Source organism: Callorhinchus milii, unplaced genomic scaffold (assembly GCF_018977255.1).
Source record: "Callorhinchus milii isolate IMCB2004 unplaced genomic scaffold, IMCB_Cmil_1.0 Scaffold19, whole genome shotgun sequence".
In the NCBI taxonomy this organism is placed as follows: domain Eukaryota; kingdom Metazoa; phylum Chordata; class Chondrichthyes; order Chimaeriformes; family Callorhinchidae; genus Callorhinchus; species Callorhinchus milii.
In genome coordinates, this window is record NW_024704760.1 from 1,693,800 (window position 1) to 1,712,418 (window position 18,619).

General features: G+C 48.2%; 1 protein-coding gene across 1 annotated transcript in view; it reads right to left on the reverse strand.

Moving 5' to 3' along the window:
• The window catches only part of LOC103182447 (SRY-box transcription factor 13), a 32,607-nt gene extending 15,600 nt beyond the window's left edge, over nucleotides 1-17,007 (reverse strand). Inside the window, exon 1 of the mRNA XM_042342172.1 lies at nucleotides 16,909-17,007. The gene's annotated coding sequence lies outside the window, so the exon portion shown is untranslated. The remainder of the gene's footprint in view (nucleotides 1-16,908) is intronic.
• Between the last annotated feature and the right edge of the window lie 1,612 nt (nucleotides 17,008-18,619).

Sequence of the window (18,619 nt, forward strand, 5' to 3'; positions counted from 1 at the left end):
TTGTTTTTTTTTGCAGAGTTAGTCAGATCCCACGCTTTTCCCTTTAAGAGGCCACTCGCGGTTTTCCACCTTTCTTCCCACTTATTGTGGGATGTGGAACCGGGAGCAGGCAGTCGGCACGAGAGGAGGGGTGGGAATTCTCGGAGGTTATCAGAAAGTCAGCCACTCTCTCTACAGTCTCGAGCACTGTACTCCATATCAATGGTTAGCCATGTGGTTTTAGCTGGTTCCAGCAGTTACCCCCAACGCACACTCTGGGCTTCCCTCAAGCCTTGGCTCTTGCCAACCTGTGCCTAATACTTTCTGGAATTGGGTAAGCAAGGGAGAGAGTGCACCTTCCATTTAATAATATAATAATAATGATAATAATAATCCTTGCATTTGATATAGTGCCTTGTTACATCTTCGAGACGTCTCAAAGCCCTTTGAGTCGCTAGAATATACTGTTAAGTGATATATTTACTGCTGGGTAAACAGAGGTATGTGGAGTGAGGAAACTTGCCTAACGCTTCGTCCGGCCTGGGAATCAAACCCAGGTCCTCTCGCTGGTGAGGTGTGTGTGTTAACCACTACGCTATAGGAGTCCATCTCAATGATGGCACCTCCGACATTGCAACGCTCCCCCCCCCACCCCCACCCCACAGCAGTGCGTTAGTGGAGCATCGACCGAGACTATGGTGAGGTCAAAGTCCCAACATGGGGGCTTGAACCCACAACCTCCTGGTTCAGAGGCGAGAGTGTTACCAACTGAACCAGGCTGATACCCGAGACATCATTAATGTCCAACTGAGAGCAGGCAGACACCATGAAAGGCAAACGACGAAGGCGATGGGGCTCTTTGATCTTGGGAAAGTTTGCGTAATTACAACACAGACTCATTCATCTTTTTATCCCCCTTCTAAATAAGACGAGAAATGATTTGGCAATTCAGGAGGCTATAAACAGATTATTATAATGCGGCAGCTGTTTGTATGAAGCTGATTATTGCAGGGCCTAAGCCAAACAGGTTGAGGACCCTTCCTTTCATTACCCGAATGATTTACGCCCGCTAAGATGCGATTCCGATATCGCATTGTGCAACAGGTGGCGGCTTGGCTCAGTCGCTAGTTCTCTGGGGGATTGGGGGGAGGGGTGGGGGGAGGGGGCGAGGGTTCAAGCCCCCACATCCGGAAATAGATTGAATGGCTGTTTGCAGGGGATGTTGCTCAAATCGGCTGTCCCGTTCATCTATGACAACACACAGGTCACTACACGTTACAGCAAATGCTGTGAAGCGCTTTGAGACGTCTGGACGACATAGGTCAAATGCAAGGATAATTATAATTATTATTATTATTATTATTATGATGATGGTGATGATCATCATCTTACGCCTCTGTTTACCCAGCAGTAAGTAGGAACCCGCTTGTTAGTCGATTGGCAGATCGCTTTCCGAGATAAAAAATCCCCCCCCCAAAAAAAACGGTCACTCGGTCAGGACTGTTTGCGGGGGTGGGGGGGGACGCTGCTGGGTGCTGCGTTTCGCGCACAAAACACACAGTCGCTCCACTTTACAGTATAATCCTGTGAAGCGCGATGTGATAAGGCACCGGATCAACTGCAAGGATTATTTTTATCAGCATCATCATCACGATTACACCACGAAGGTCTGCGGCAACAGCCACCGACCGGCAGCCGGGAGCTCCATCCAGTCCCTCGCCGTGACCTCGCCTGTTGACTAAGCGCACGCGCGGGTTCGGAGGTCTGTGCGCCGTGCTGTGAGCCCCGCCCCCCCCCCTCCTCCACCGCCCCCGGCTTTGAAACCGGTTAGGAAGAACCACACCAAGGATTCCCGTGACTGTCGTCAAGCCCTCGACACCCAAAACATTGGAGGCCTGGAATTCCTGCTCACACCCTCTGTGTGTGTGTGTGGGTGTGTGAACATTCCTCCGGGCTGGTAGTAAACATCTCTTGAGAAGTAGCCGAACGCTGCTGGTTATAACCGACGCCATTGGGCACAAGCACGTCAGCGGCCTCGCCCCGGGGCCTTTCACTGGGAATAGGTACTAAAGGAATCTTGGCCAATGATTGACCGTTTAGCGGCGAAGCACTCGGGGCCCTCCAACGCTACAACAAAGGAACGTGATCAATGGACTCTGAAGCCAGATTGAGAAATAGATCTGAGGCAAAAGGTCATCTTCAAACAAGTGACTTCCCAAGAATGTGAAAGAAAGAGGCAACACACACAGTGACACACACACACACACAGAGACACGCACACGCGCGCACAGAGACACGCGTGCACACACAGAGACACGTGCACACACAGACAGACACACGCACAGACACACTCACAGCCACACATATAGACATAGAAACATGTAGACACACACACGCATGCACACACACCCAAGCTCGCACACAGACACAAAGCCACAAGAGGCACAGAGACAATCAGAAACGCACTCACGCACATAGACACACAGATGCAAAAACACACACACGTACACACAGACGCGCTCGCGCACACATACACACACACACACACACACACAAGCATGCACACAGGCACACCCAAGCACGCAAAACCAACAAGGGAAGACTCTGTGGGCTCGGTTATTATTGTTTGCTATTATAACTCTATGTTGATGCAGAAACGAAATTCTCTAAACATGGTGGATGTGCTTTTACAGGAGATGAAATCAGCCACGTCCGTTTGATGATGAGTTGGACAGATTTTCGCCCACAAATACACAGTCAATTCACTTTACAGTCTATTCTGTGAAGCGGTTTGAGACGTCGAGAAGACGTGAAAAGCGCTATATCAAATGCAAGGATTATTATTATTATTATAGATGTGGTTTAGGGAGAGATTGTCAACCAGGACCCTCTTTTCCATTAGTTCTTTAACGTTCACCTGAACAGCGCAAAAACAGGGACCTCGTGGTTAACGTCTCATCAGAAAGAACCCTTTCTCACTCGAGTAGGAAAGAGTATTCTGAGAAGCCAACCTTTGCCTTCCTTTGCCGACCAGTGGAAGGTGCTCACCCACCACTATCAAGCAATCCTCCCCCTTATCAGCGTTTAATTGGTTCATATATTCCTTTACTGCTTGACGGAGACTCGATCAATCCTGTATTGCCAGGAACATGTGGCATTTTATTCCAACATCACTTGGTGATCTGAGCTGTGCTGCTGTGTGGAGCTCAGCAATGGTATGTTGTCTGTCTGATGGTTTATGGCACTGTAGACGGTTTGTATTTACTCTATTAATCAGGGCCCATCCTGATCTTGGCCACAACGCTTTCATTGTTCTCCCCCACCCAGCGCTGCCCTCCAATAAAATACAGCAAATAAACAGCAAACAGTCTCCCTTCCCGACGCCGGGAGACTTTCACCCTCCTCCACCTCAGGAGGGACACAAGGCACGCTCCCCACCCCCTTCGCCACCCCACACCCACCACTGGAGGGTCGTACCTTGTGCGTGCGCTAGTTTGTCGAATGTAAGTAATAATAATCTTTGCATTTGATATAGTGCCTTATCACGTCGTTGAGACGTCTCAAAGCTCCTTCGCAGAATAGATTGTAGAGTCCTGTAGCTCAGTGGTTAGAAGCGCTCGAGACTTGGGTTCAATTCCCGGCAGGGCGAAATGTTGGGCAAGTTTCCTTGTCCCACACACTGTCTACCCAGCAGTAAGTAGGAACCCGGTTGTTAGTTGATTGGCGGGTCGCTTTTCCAGGGGGCAGCAATTCCTTCAAAAAAAAAACAATAATAATTTGGTCACTGTATATTCCGTGGGCAAATCGCGGCAGCCAATTGTGCACAGCAGTGTCCCCACAAACAGTTGTGGATTGAAGTGACCAAATTATTATTTATTGATTGATTTTCGAAAGGATTTTTACCCCCGGGAAAGCAATCTGCCAATCGACTTAACAACTGGATTCCGACGTCTTGCTTAGTAAACAGAGGCATGTGTGCGGAGTAAGGAAACTTGCCCAACGTTTCGCCCCACCCGGGGATCAAGCCCGGGTCCTCTCGCTTGTAGCTTAACCACCAAGCTACAGCTTACAGCCTCTCAGAGGTCAGAGAAAAAAAAACCTTCAACCCAACCCAACCCGCCCCTGCAGTTGGTGATCAATTATCTAGCTGGACTGGGCTCAATATTCATTGGTGCGTACCCCCATAGGACCCAACAATGGAAACCTTCAGTCAGCTGGACAAGCTGAAATATACGACAAGCCCCCACCCCCCACACTCTCCCCCGCAACGTCTCTCTATCCCCTCCCACCCCACTACCACCACCACCACCACCACCCCCCGCCACCACGACAGACTTCAAGGCTCCCAATTCCAATTTCTACCACTTCTCAACTCTTTTCAAGAAAACAATGCAGCGATATTCACACACATATTCACACACATACGCTCTCGTACATACACACGCACACACACACACACATATATATATATATATATATATGCTCCACTCCCTCAGAAACAGAAAGATAATCATCTGGAGTCTCCACGCTTCAACAAGAAAATATAATCAGATTTACAGTCGTGATAGAAACAGGTTGCTGTTCAGATCCCTTGGCGAGATAACATCCCCATTGTTGGTGAACAAAAGGAAAGGTTTTTTTTGCATGTAAGCCGGATATCACTTGGACCCTTAAAGGGGCACTCTCGCTGTGAACCTTTGTCCGTTTTTGGCGGCAGGGAGCTTGAGAAAATCTTTCTTTCAGCCGCTACGCCCCGAAACTCTGGAACACTCTTCCTCCATCCCTCCTCCTTGCCCCCCTTTCGTCCCCCATTTTCGGATCGCGCTTGAAGACCTTCCACTTCGACCGAGCTTACGGTCACCTTCCCACCCTCCCCCCCACCACCAAACCCATCCGTCGCTTCACCAACACCGAATCCCATGGAACTGCCTCAAAGCACTTCGCAACAATTACTGTGGAGCCCTCACAACCAGTTCTTTGCGTTTACAAACTCGGCGGCTAATTTGTGTAAGGCAATGCTCCGCAAAAGTGAACATATAATAATAATAATAATTCTTGCATTTGATATATTGCCTCATCACATCGTTGATATGTCCCAAAGTGTTTGACAGAATATACTGTGTATTTTCTGGGTGAAATGCGCACAGCAGTGTCCCACAAACAATCGTGAATTGAGTGACCGATTATTATTATTTATAGATACGTAGTACCAACACAATTTACATTTGCACAGCACCTTTCATGCCAAGAGGACGTCTCAGAGCACTTCACGCTACTGGCTGGGTATCCCAGAGTGGGGATTAATATTATTATTATTAATAGCAAGTATTATTAGTACTATTATCAAGACGATTGTTGGCCAGAATATTGGGAGGAAACATCTATCTATTTTCCCCAATCGGATCAGGAATGTCTTCTTCGAGAAGAATTATCCTTCCAAAATTCTCTTGGGTGGCCGGTTGGGTGTCTGACACACGCGGAAACCCATCATCGTTGCTTAAGAGTCTCTGAACCAAACTGAGAATTCCATACACCCCACCCACACATGGAAATCCCAGAGATATGGAACACGCTCTCTCTCTCTCTCCCTCGATGGGCTGAATGGCCTCCTCCTATTCGTGTGTTCCTGATCCAAAGTATCCACGTGTTTGAATGAGGGACAGTGACATGGAACAGATGCATGTTTGCATGTTGGAATGACGGACAGTGACACGCAGCAGCACATGTTTGCGTGTTGCGGGGTGTAGGGGGAAAGGATTGGAAGCCAGAAATGAAGCATCATGCGTCATCCGTGCTCCCTGCACATGTCGCACGAGACTCGGACACAGGAAATGCTTCCTTTAATATGAACATGGGTTGGGGTGGGTGGGGGGTGGGGGGGAGGGAAAAGAGGAAATTGTTCTTTTCCTGAAGACAATCCAAACACTTTGCAAAATTATATTAAGGCGCATTAACCTGGTGACCGGGAGAGTGGGTGGGGGAGGGGATGGGGTTCAGGGACAGATGGAAGCCGTTAGATAATAATATTCCTTGCATTTGATTGTCGCGCCTTATGACATCCTTGAGGCGTCTCAAAGTGCTTCACAGGATACACTGTAAAGTGGATTGAATGCGTATTCGTGGGCGAAACGGAGCAGCCAGTTTGCGCACAGCGATGTCCCGCAAACAGCCAGGGAGTCAGTGACCCATTTTATTTGAGGGGATTGTTGGCCAGGACACCGGGAGAGAGAGAGAAACTCTCTTCGCTTCTCGAATAGCACCGCGGGATCTTTAACGTCCACCTGAACAGGGAGATGGGACCTCAGTTTAACGTCTCATCCGAAGGACGACACCTCGGACAATGCAACACACGCCGAGCTCTGCACTATTGCGGGTGGACAAGCGGCGGAGATCAGGGCGCCCTTTGAGCCCCGCGCATTTCTCGTTCACTCGGCCACAGGACCCTTTCGCTGAAGAGGTCGGGAGACGGGGAGAGAAGAGAGAACATCCAACCACATCAAAGAGCAGCGACACACACAGACAGACAGACACATACACACAGACACGGGGGTGGGGTTAGACACAAACAGGGCCTCAAAGGATGGATATAGAGTGATTGATCGATTGATTAATTGATTACGCAGTTAAAGCCAGCGAATTAAACTCCCAGCCGGAACCAAACTAAAACCACTCGGGTTTGGAAAGGCTCATGTTGCTGGCACGTGGAGAGTGAGAGCTTACAAGTCCCTCGCTCTCGTGTGAAGTAATGGAATAACTTGCTAGTGTGTGTGTGTGTGTGTGTGTGTGGGGTGGAGGGGTGGGTTTTGCTATCAACACGATAGCAATTTCAGCACGAGGTGCTGAACACACCCGTCCACCACGGGTGATTTTAATCAGATTTCTCAGTCCTGCATGTGGAACAGAGGGAGTGAAACAGGAGTGGGGGGGGGAAATTGACGGGGGTGTGGGAGGAAGAGGGGTGGCAAAAGAAGGGGTCATTTTTACCCAAAGGGGTTGTTTGCTCTTCTTCAAAACAAGGCTCAAACAAAAAGCCGAAGCTTTAAATTAGGCAACAGGGCCCATGTTTGCTGGAAACCAAGGCTGAGTTTGCAGAGTTCTGATAAATCTTCAAACAACACAACTCTCTGACAAACATCAACACGTTTCCTCTCTGAAGAGGATATATATGAAAGGCTCGCAACCCAGTTAATTCCTTTCAACTCCCCACCCCTCCCCCCCCCACCCTCACCAAACCCCCAACGCACACCCTAATAAAGTTGCTCGCTCAAAGAGGAAGCTGCCACCATCTCGGAAAGTACAACGTGAAATAAGGTGCGTCTGCCTCAGCGAGAGTGGGGCGGGCCGGGGCGAGGATCGAACACTTAGCCAGACCTCTCGCATTTACCCCAGCGAGAGAGCGGGGCAACAACAGCAAATTACACTTACACCGCGTCTTTCACGTCGGGAGGACGTCCCAAAGCACCGGGCAGTCAAGGGTTTGCACCCGAGCTGGGGCTTGGGATCAGGGTTGGGAGGGTTGGGGTAGGAGAGTGACAGATGTCCGTCTCCACCCTATTCGGCAGGACGAGGTGGATTTGAAACGAACTGAAATACTACGGCAAAGGCAGGAGCTGATCTGATTTGATCAGTGCCAGCGATGTTCCTGCCTGTGGGAATAGTAATAGGAATAAGAATAACAATAGGAAGAGCAACCAATGCGTTCGACACTTTGGGGAGTGAATCTGGATCAGGATTTCGTTCACGTCCACCTCGATCACAAGGTGGACTGGACCGAAATTGCGACTTTAAAGAAAATTGATAAACAGAATATATAAATGTTGGAGGAAACATAATAACATAATAATAATAATAATCCTTGCATTTGATATAGCGCTTTTCACGTCCTTGAGACGTCTCAAAGCGCTTCGCAGAACGGACTGTAAAGTGAATTGACTGTACATTTGTGGGCGAAATAATAATAATAATTCTGGCAAGCGATACAGCGCCTTTCACGTCGGGAGTACGTCTCAAAGCGCAGGATTTTCTGCGAAGTGTAGTGACTGTGTGTTTTGTGGGCGAAACAGTACGCAGAGGCCTGGTTGTGGAGTGGGACAGCTGGACTCCACAAGAGAGGGCATAATTCACGTTTCACACACAAATGCAAGGACTGAGCTGGCGAGGTGGTTAAATTGCCTCTGCCCACTGCCACCCCTTCTTAATTCTTATCAAACCCGTCTTCAGTGTCGTTTCCCGTCACCCTCACCCACAACCCCGACAAAGACACACGCTCGCTTTCCTACAAAACACAGCCGCTACACTTTACAGTAAATCCTGCGAAGCGCTTTGAGAAGTCCTTTCCAAAAAAAAAATGACACCATTAAAAAAAAGTAATCTATTTCCCCACTTACCCCCCGCCCCCCCACTCTCTTCCTCTCCTATCGCACTCACACTCAAGACACTGCGCGCGCGGGTGGTGTGTGTGAGTGCGATAGGAGAGGAAGAGAGATTGAGTAAGTTTTGTACAGATGGTCTGAATGTAAACCCTCAGCCTGACTTTCACCTGCCCCGCAGAAACACCCGAGGTGTTGTGTTGTGCACACACAGCTAAAGGGAAGAGCGGGGGCGCTCAGACCATTAACAACCAGAGCCAGAGTCAACAACAGAAGGATTTTAACATTAAAAAAATTGCATTGCGTGTTATTTTTTTCTGAACGGTCAATAAATAACAGAAAGGAAATGAACGCGGCTGATAAGGGGCCTATCAGATACACTGTAAATAATGTAAGTACTGTACTAAGCGCTGAGCACAGAGCTTTCCATTAGAATAAGGGGAAAGGTTCCATCGCCTGTTGTGGATTATCCCCCCCCCCAAACCCCCACCCCGCCATGAGAACACTGTAGAGCGGCTGGGAATTAGCCTCCTATAGCCTCGTGCCCTGTGTTGGGATGGGGCAAAGCTCTACTGTGCATTGCCGTCACTTTGCTCGACATCACTTTGCTGCCACAGGTGGGATTTAACGCGAAAGTTTGCACAAGTAATTCTCATCGACCAGAGCTTTTCTGTGCTTACAATTTGATTCAATTCCCCTCCACCCCACCACATCTCTTCCTTCTCCCACCCTCTATACACACACACACACGTGCTCACACACCTGTTGAGCTAATACACTAATGCTGTATTCATTTACTCTCGTGAATTAACAACGTTTTGCCATCGAAACAAAGGAGAGAGTGTTTCAGAGTGCGAGTACGAGAACTGTTAATGGATTTCACCATGGGTGGGGGGGGGGGGGGGAGGAGAGAGTGTGATGGTGATGTTGTTTTTGGAGGGGGTTTGGTGCGGGGAAGGAGAGGAAAGAGAAGAAGGCCTTTTTTTCAAAAAAAATTAACATTACGATGGTCAGTGTCGCAACACTGTGTTGCCAATGTGAAACTCTCGGCTCTGGTGATGAATTAAGAATTCCAGCCGACTTGATTTTGGACAATAATATTAATTATCAGTAGTATTAATAATAATAATATAAATCAGAGCTGAGTCTGTTCGAAAGCTAAACTACCCCACAAATATACAGTCAATTCACTTTACAGTGTGTTCTGTGAAGCGCTTTGGGACGTCCTCCCGATGTGAAAAGCGCTATATCAAATGCAAGGATTATTATTATTATTATTACAGTCACTCCACTTTGAGGTGTATCCCGTGAAGCGCTTTGAGATGTCTCGAAGACGCAATAAGGCCCTGTATCCAATGCGAGGATTATTATTAATATAATTATCTCTGGTTGCTGGAGCTCTACACCTGGCAGGGAGAGCGAGTGTATTACCCACGTGTGTGTGTGTGTGTGTGTGTGTGTGTGTCTGCATGCGTGAGCGTGAGTGTGTCTGCGTGCGTCAGTGTGCCTGCATGTGCGAGAGCACCTGCACGCGCGAGAGCGTGCCGGTGTGCAAGCACGCGTGCCTGTGTGCGAGCGCGCGTGCCTGTGCGTGAGTGTGTCTGCGTGCGTGAGTGTGTGTCTGCGTACGTGAGAGTACGCGTCTCTCTCTCTCTGGACTGGGATTTCGACAGAGCTGATCTGAATGAACCACGGAGCGACTCAGGGGAGAAAAGGGAATTACTCAACTTTGAAGTGTATCTAAAGCCACTAAAACCACCACCAGCAAAGCAGCCCCTGGCTGGTGCGTTTTCCCCATAAACCCTTTTGCATCGGCATGAAATTAAATTCACACCCCCGCCAAGTTTCACCCTTTGATGTTCCCGTCGCTTAATGTGTGACAGATTTCTAAAAAGACACACACACACACACACACACACACACAGCGTTGGGCAACCGGTTTCTAGTTCGGGGCTGGAAAGTGGAATGGGGTGGGGTGGCGGGGGGGGGGGGGGGGGGGGGGTTGGGCGGGGTGGGTGGGGAAGGTTTGTAAAGGAGGGGTTTTAAAAGAAGACTAGAAAAATACAGTAATTGTCCAAGCCACGCTTCCGACCAGCCTATCCCATGCCCCCCAATCTCCAGAGCGGTTAATAATATAATAATAGTAACAAGACGCGCATTTAACATAGCGCCTTATCACGACTTGGGAGACGTCGCAAAGCGCTTTGCAGGATTCACTGCAAACGTGTTTAACATGATACATCCCGTGTAAAAGTCAGCCGAGACTCACTACAGCACAGAAACACTTGCTCTTTCAGCTGTGTGTGTGCACGTCGGGATCCCAGCCCTACAGAGAGAGAGAGAGAGAGAGCATATGCACACAGTCACACCACTCAACACCCTCCTCTTCGCCCATGCCTTCGATCACCCTCCTTCCCCCCCGCCCCCCCCCCCCCCCCCCCCCCCCCCACCGACCTGCCCTCCACCCTCCCCATCCCAACCCCCCCCCCACCCCCAGTTCGGGTCCGAAACACTGATCGTTCGGCTCCTTGGGACGTCCTCCCGACGCGAAAGGCGCCGGATAAATGTAGTTTTGTCGTTGTTGTCGTCGTCGTATCCCCTCTGCCTGTACATCCCAACACACTATCAACACCTTTCCATTGGAACTATTAGCCAAAAATAACCATTGAATCAATTACTCACAGCTCTCCAGCTCTCAGCAACGCACCCGCAATCCCTCTTATACTTTATAACCGGCCTCAGCTAAACTAACCTTTTTCTTGCTACTCCACGCATTCCACCTCCTGTGTCTCACTTGACATCTAGACTCGAGTATAAACCACTCAAGACCTCAGTGCCTCCTCCCACTCACTGTCAAGACCGTGTGAGTTATTCCACTCTGCCTTTCATACTGTTAATCCAATCCCTCGATAATCCCAACCACACACTCCCCAACACCCCCACCGCCCCCCCGTCCCCAGCCCCCACCACCCCTCCCCCCCTCGTCTTTCCGCTTGCCTCCCAATGGCAGAAGCAACTTGTTCTCTTTACAAACCAGTGGGGGGGGGGGGGGGTGAAATAAAGAGGGGGTGGAGGGTAGAGGGAGTAGGGGTGGAAGTGTGGCCAAAGGCACGGTCAAAGAGGAAGGTCTCAATTGCTGCGTCTGCAGAGTTATAGTAAATCCCGTCTTGGGGGATATGTGTGTGTGGCGGGGCGAGGGGGCTGGGGGGGGGGAAATATTCATCTGGTTGTTTACTGTCACAATGCAGCACAACAGTCATATATTGAGGTACAACATTCCTCCTCATTACTCGATATCGCAGGCAGCTTGAGACGCTATCTGACACTGTCAAAAGACTTGCTGATTTCCGAGATACGAGTCTTAAACATCCACCAGTAAATGACAGCCTGGAAATATACGCCAACAAACACACATACACACACACTACACACACCTACACGCACACACGTGAGGTGCTGTGCAAGGGAAACAATTTAATGCCAAGTGATTCAGACCCACTTATCGTGGGACGTCCTTCCAAAGTGAAAGGCTCTCTACATCAACGTAATTTGTCTTTGTTGTCGTCGCTACCCAGACCGGACTGACTGACAATATCAAAGCAAATTATCCTGATGTCATTTTTCTCTTTCTCTTTCCACTTTCCCCACCATCGCCATCAACTCCCCGCTCCGCAACCCTACTATAGGATTTAAAAAAGGGTATTAACAGCATTTTAAAAAGATGGGATAATAATAATAATAATACTATAATAATAAAAATAATCCTCGCATTTGAATCAGGGCCTCATCACGTCGTCGAGACGTCTCAATGCGCTTCACGCAACATATTGTAAAGTGGAGTGACTGTGTATTTTGTAGGCGAAACCCGGTAGCCAATTGCGCACGGCAGCAAACAGTCGTGGATTGAGCGACCAAATGTTCGACACTCCCGAGGCTCCAAAACGCAACCAGTTTTGCTTCAAATAGCGGAAAACGTCGCAAATGTCACAACAAAAAATATCAGACATACTTCCAGCGCTTCTGTGACACCGGCATTGAATCACTACACAAACCGAAGCCAATGCCCAAGTCGGTAATAATAAGAATCGGAAGAAAAGTAGGAACAGAGTGAAAGAGCGGAGGAGTGGTGGTGGTGGGGGGGGGGGGGGGGGTGGTGAGTGTGTTGAACACACAAGGCTATTTGACCCATTGTGTGTGTGCCTGCGCTCGCTCGGAAAGCCAGAAAGGCCTTCTCTTTCGAATGCTGTAAACTTTCTCTCAACATCTTGAGGTTCGAGGACGCCTCGGTTTGCAAGGCAGCTCAGCTCAGCCGAGCAACCCCAGCACCGATACGCACAGAACAAAGGCAATAAACAATCTAAACTTTCTTTCTATTTATATATATTATATATATATATTTTATAAATCAGACCGAGTGTTCATCATTTCCCGTCAGAACAGACCGGAGCAGAACACAAGACACTCCAAATGCTGAGCATCTCAGAAAGCCTGAGTTTCTCGCACATTCGCAACCGTCTTTAGCAATTTATTCTCGTCAGGTTGTTACCTGGTGGTGTGTTTTGTTTTGCGGATCAAACAACAACAAATTACATTTGTATAGCCCCCTCCGCCTCACATCTTACTAAGGCCTCGTGGAATAGCCTTCCGTGCACTCAGCACACTCTTAACCCCCTACTCCTCCGCTCTTTGTGGGACGGTTTGTGGGACACTGCTGTGTGCAATTGGTTGCTGTGTTTCGCCCCATAAAATATACAGTCAATTCAACTGATAGTATATTCTGCAAAGCGCTTTGAGACGTCTCAAAGATGTGATAAGTCGCTATATCAAATATTTTTTTTATTATTATTAACCTCTAATCTGATTTTTCCTCCAATACTTATTCCAACTTCCTTCTATTAAATGCTGTTGTTCCCTTTTGGAAATCCTATATCGGAACCCCTATATTTTATTTATTAATCTTCTTCCTGGAGAATACACCTCATTGGGCCTCCATGTGTCTCTCTCTCTCTCTCTCTCTGTCTGTCTGTCTCGTGGTAAAAGGTGTGTGTGCACTCTTACCCCAATTAGATTTGACACAGAACCAGCGATTTGTAGAAATTGTAAAATACTTTTCTTTTAGGAAATAACATTACGGGGTATAGTACAAAGGTAGTTCGGGACAAATGTGAATGCGACTGCCAGGAAGGTGGAAGGCAAACTAGATGGACCTTGATCTTTTTTCGGCTAACATTTCTTACTTCTTAAGCAAGACGTGTAAGAATTATTGCACATACTGTATATATAGATATATATTTTTTTAAGAAAAACAGATTGCAAAAAAAAAATCAACATTGCGTTGCCAGGAACCAGTGGAATTTACGAGGAAGTGAGACTGTGAATAGGAGGACAAAAGGACTTCATCCTCTGGTGTGTGACTGACTGACCAACTCTCCCTGAATCTCTCCCAGTCAGTCGGGGCTCAAGATATCAAGACAATTGCTTCCAGTCTGATAGGGGACCAGATTTGAAGGCTGCAGATATAACCTGGACTTTGTTTTATGTCATGCAATGGCACAACTGTCCTGCAATAACGCAAAAAGGGAGAGAGACACCAGACCTGTGAATGTATCGAGTCCGAAGGATTCGGCATAAGACAAAATAGCTGTTTTTTTTGTTTGTTTTCCTCAATCACTCGGAAAAACGTTAAACTAGCAAACCGAGCACGTCTGACAGTGATGATATTTGCATCAGACGAGTGTAACATATACTCGCACGTTTATATTTAATATGTGTGCAGATATATTTGTTTCAAAAACAATGCGGACATTTGCAACTTTTTACTTATACGGTGACACAGAGATTTCACGTTATCTGATGCACATCCTGTTAGCAAATTTTTGATGGACTGTATTTTTTTTTTGTTTGTGCGTTTCTTTAGGGGGAGGGGGGTGGGGGGCAAAAAAAATAAGACGGTGATGCAAATTTGACAGATCACTGTGGACTGTGGGGGAAAGGTTAGGATCGATGTGATCTGATGGGATCTAATTGAATCAAATCGAGAGAGAGGGAGGGAGTGTGTGTGTGTGTGTGTGTGTGTGTGGAGGGGGCCCATAATAAAAGAAAAACGGAGGGAATAAGTCAATTAACTCTTACCCCCTCCCCAACCCCCTCCAACACACACACACACACACACCTCCCTACCTTTGCATTCTGTTTGTCTGCAATACAAGAGTTTTTTTTAATTAAGAATCGTGCTTTTTAAACTTGTAAAACATTGCAACAGGCGAAGTTACAGACTCATTAACTTGTACGTCAGTTTTAGAGAGGAGAGTTTGCGGGGGGTTGGGGGTGGGTAGGGGGAGTATATATATATATATGTGTGCGTGGGAGTAGGTGTTATAGATGGATAGCAAAATAAAAGTGGACAAACTTGAATTTTTTTAATCAAACCCCACCAAAAACACAGGTGAGTATATATATAAAAAGTTTAGTTCAAAGCTTGTCAAACACAAAGTTGACCGGTTTAAAAAGTTAAAAGCATTTCATCCCCGAGTCAAACAGTGAAGGGAGCAAAACATCTGAATTGTGTTTGGGGGCAAATTGAGGGAGATGTCACATTGGAGGAGGGGAGGGGGGGGTTGGGGGGGGAAGGAGCAATAAAAAAATAAGATGAAACGGATAATAAGCCTTGAGCAAAGATCATTCTGTAGCTATAACCTGACTACTTTGTTGGCATCACAAGATACACAGTCAGTTTACATTACAGTCTCTCCTGCGAAGCGCTTTGAGACATCTCAAAGACGTGATAAGGCGCTGTATCAAACGCAAGGATTATTATTATTATTATTAACAACAACAAGACATTTTATGTCTCCCTCCCCCAACCGCGCTCTCTCGCTCTCTCGCTCTCTCTCTCTCTCTCCCCCCAGTGAAATACTGGACCGAGACCAATAAAAAGAATGTTATAATTCCCAGCTTGTAGCCTGGAAACATCCTGAAAGGTCCCACACTCTGCCTTTCAGTGGCAACAGGAATCTCCACACAATTAACAATCGTTGCATTTATACAGAGGACAGAAAGGAGAGGGAGAGAGGGGAACAAAAATTTTAAATTAAAAGTAAGTTATAAAATGACCGACTCCCCCCCCCCCCCCACTAAGGAGTAACTGCTTCTGTCACTTTGAGAATACCAACCGTGTCACTTGTTTCCCCTCTTTTAAAAGCAAATAAATAGGTTTTTTTTAAAAAAAAAACAAATAAACAAAAACAATTTTTAGAAAACTTTCGCGCGGTCTGAAACACCTCAGTCCTGACCAACTTCTGGATATCTCCATCTCACACTCGTTATTTTTTTATATAATCATTTCTGCGTTAACGAGATGTTGTCTTTTTTTAAGTTTTTTTTAAACCCCCCCCCAAAAAGTTGCTATGGAATTGAGAATTATTTCAAAACAGGAGGGGGAGGAAGGGAAAAAGCAGGTGGTGGGGGTGTGGGGGGGGGGGATTTCATTCGATTTTATCTTAATTATTTTATTAAAATAATTAAAAAATAATAAAATAATTTGAATTTATTTTTTTTTAAAAAACTGGTCTCTCTCTCTCTCTCTCCATGGAAACATGAGCCAACGTGTGTGTGTAAAAAAATCTATAGATTGTAAATACATTTTACGTTTCGCCAACGATTAGGACAAAAAAAGACCTTCAGAAAATTTGCAATCGTTTAGGAATAATCTCGAAAAGGGGCGAAAGAAAGAGAAATAAGAGAGAGAGAGAGAGGTAGAAGGAGAAATAAAATGAGTAGATGAAATTGCTGCTCTGTACAGAGAGAGAGAGAGAGAGAGAGTGAGAGAGAGAGAGAGAGAAATAAAAGTTTAGGTTGTAAGAAAAATAATAGAAGTTTATTTTTTGGAGGTGGTGGAGAGGGGGAAAAAAAGTCAATGCAGTGATGAAAAGGGCAAAAGTGAAGAGAGAGAGAAACAGACAGAGAGAGAGAGTAAAAGATGGAAAATAAACAGAACATATAAAAGATATAGAAGAAAACTTTACCAATTCTTTTGGGAGGTGGAGTGGTGACAGGGGGGGAAAGAAGGGAAAGAGGGAAGGGAGGGGGGGGGGTCCATCTAATGATGGAAAGGACAAGGAGAGAGAGAGAGAAAGAGAGAGAGAATGAAAAAAGTTGGAAGTTTATAGAAGGGGTTTTTTTTTGGAGGAGGAGGAAAAATAAGTCACTACAATGATGAAATGGGACAAAAGTGAAAATGAAATGGGACAGGAGTGTGATTCAGAGGGAAGCTCTGTGTGTGTGTGTGGGGGGGGGGGGTGTTGGGGGGGGGGTGTTGGGGGGGGGGGTGTTGGGATGGGGAGGGGGGGGGGGGAGGACATGGTATCAGTAGCCACCAGAGAGTAGCCTCTGCCTGGATCCCAAAGAGAAACACTCACTCTCACTCTCTCTCTCTCTCTCTACCCCTCTGAAGAGGGGGTTAACCCTCAACATCACCCCCTCCCACCACCTTCCCCATCCCCACTCCCCACCCTCTCTCCCCCCCCACCCACCCAACCCACCCCAGAGCCCCTCTACTCACAGTGCACAGCGATCTCCTCCTCCACCTCCTCCTCCTCTCCTCTTGTTGCCCTTTTGTCTCCTTCTGGTCTGTGGATGTTGTGTTGTGTTGTGTTGTCTGTGTCTCTCTCTCTCTCTCTCTCTGGAGTGAGTGAGTGAGTGAGTGGGGAGGGGAGAGGGTGGGGGTGGTGATGGGGGTGTGCCCCCCCCCCCTAGTCGGGCTCAGACGCTCTCTGGGTCCCTTTAAAGCCGCTGATGAAGTCCCCGAAGGTTCGAGTCGCTACTGTGTCCCTCCTCAGGAGCTCCCGATCCATTGTAACCAGTTCGCCTTCACTTAAAGGGGCCAACCCCCCCCCCCCCCCCCCCCCGGCAGCCAGAGGTACGTTCAGCCGACCGTAAATTGGCCTCTTAAAGGCGCAGGGCTAGGCTAGCCCTCTGCACTCACACTCCTCCCACCCCCCACCCCCTCCCACCCCACTCCTCCTCCCTCCCTCTCCACCCCTAATGATTCTGCCTGTGTGTGTGACTGTGTGTGTGGGGGGTGGGTGGGGGGCTGCGGGGGTGGGGGGTTGTGTGGGGGTGGGGAAAGGGGGCTTTTCGCGCGGGGGGGGGGCAGCGGAAAAAAAATAAATCCGTGGGTTTGAGCGACCCCCACCCCCTCCCCACCACCAAAATATGCGGTCGATTCACTTCGCAGTACATTCCCCGAAGCGCTTTGAGGCGTCTCGGAGACGAGATAAGGCGCTTATATCAAATGCAGGGATTATTATTATTAATTATTATTAATGATCATCATTATCACCCAAAGCGAGGCTGATCATTACTACCGTTCCAACGCTCACGTCATTGACTTCGGAAGCCCGTGAGATGGCTCAGGATCGCGCGGCTCATTCGGCCGTTGTGTCGGCGATCTCCCCGCTGACCGTCTACTCGGGGAATCCTCCCCTGAAAGCGAGCGAAACCCAACGACGAAGAGCAGACGACGAGGCATTAATTCTTAATCAGTCCTCGATCAGAATAAGTGAATTCCGCTCAGTGCTCTCGTTATATTACAAATTAAACGATTACGCCGACAGGCAGGGCGCCGGCCCCCTGATCGGGAGAGACGGGACGTTATGCCGGTGCTTCGCATTCGCTGCTGAAAGAGCACCGTCTCTCACCGGGTCTCTGTGTCCTACGCATTGACGGTAAAACGAGAGGACAGAATCCTCGCCTGTGACACGCAGCGCCTCTGCCTTCTCGCAGGATTTCTGTCCAGGGCGGCGTTGGACCGATTCCCTGAGAGACCCCGGGATTGTGATAGTAACGCGATCGTACAATACCGATCCTCGCGCTCGCCAGAGCGCCCGAACGGCGTCTCGCGGCGCTTCACGGGGTGTGTTGTAAAGTGAGTTGACTGTACATTGTGTGGGCGAAACCCGGCGGCGGCGGTGGCGGCGGCAGCGGCAGTGTCCCGCCAACAGTCGGGGTGACCACGAGTTCTCCCGCCCCCCCAAAAAAAAAGGTTTGGGAAATTTTGTTCGCTCGACCCGCGACTGTTACGCGGGCGGAGACGCTGCAGCTGCGCAGTCCTCCCACTTCAGAGTACGTTTCGACGGACGAAAAGGAGGCCATTCGACCCGTCACGTCTGCACTCCGGGCCCCGAACGACGGCCTCCTGTGGTGTGAGGACTTCCACACAGTGCAGCACAAGTGCACCCACTCAGTACAGAGACATGTTTTATTTGTGTGGG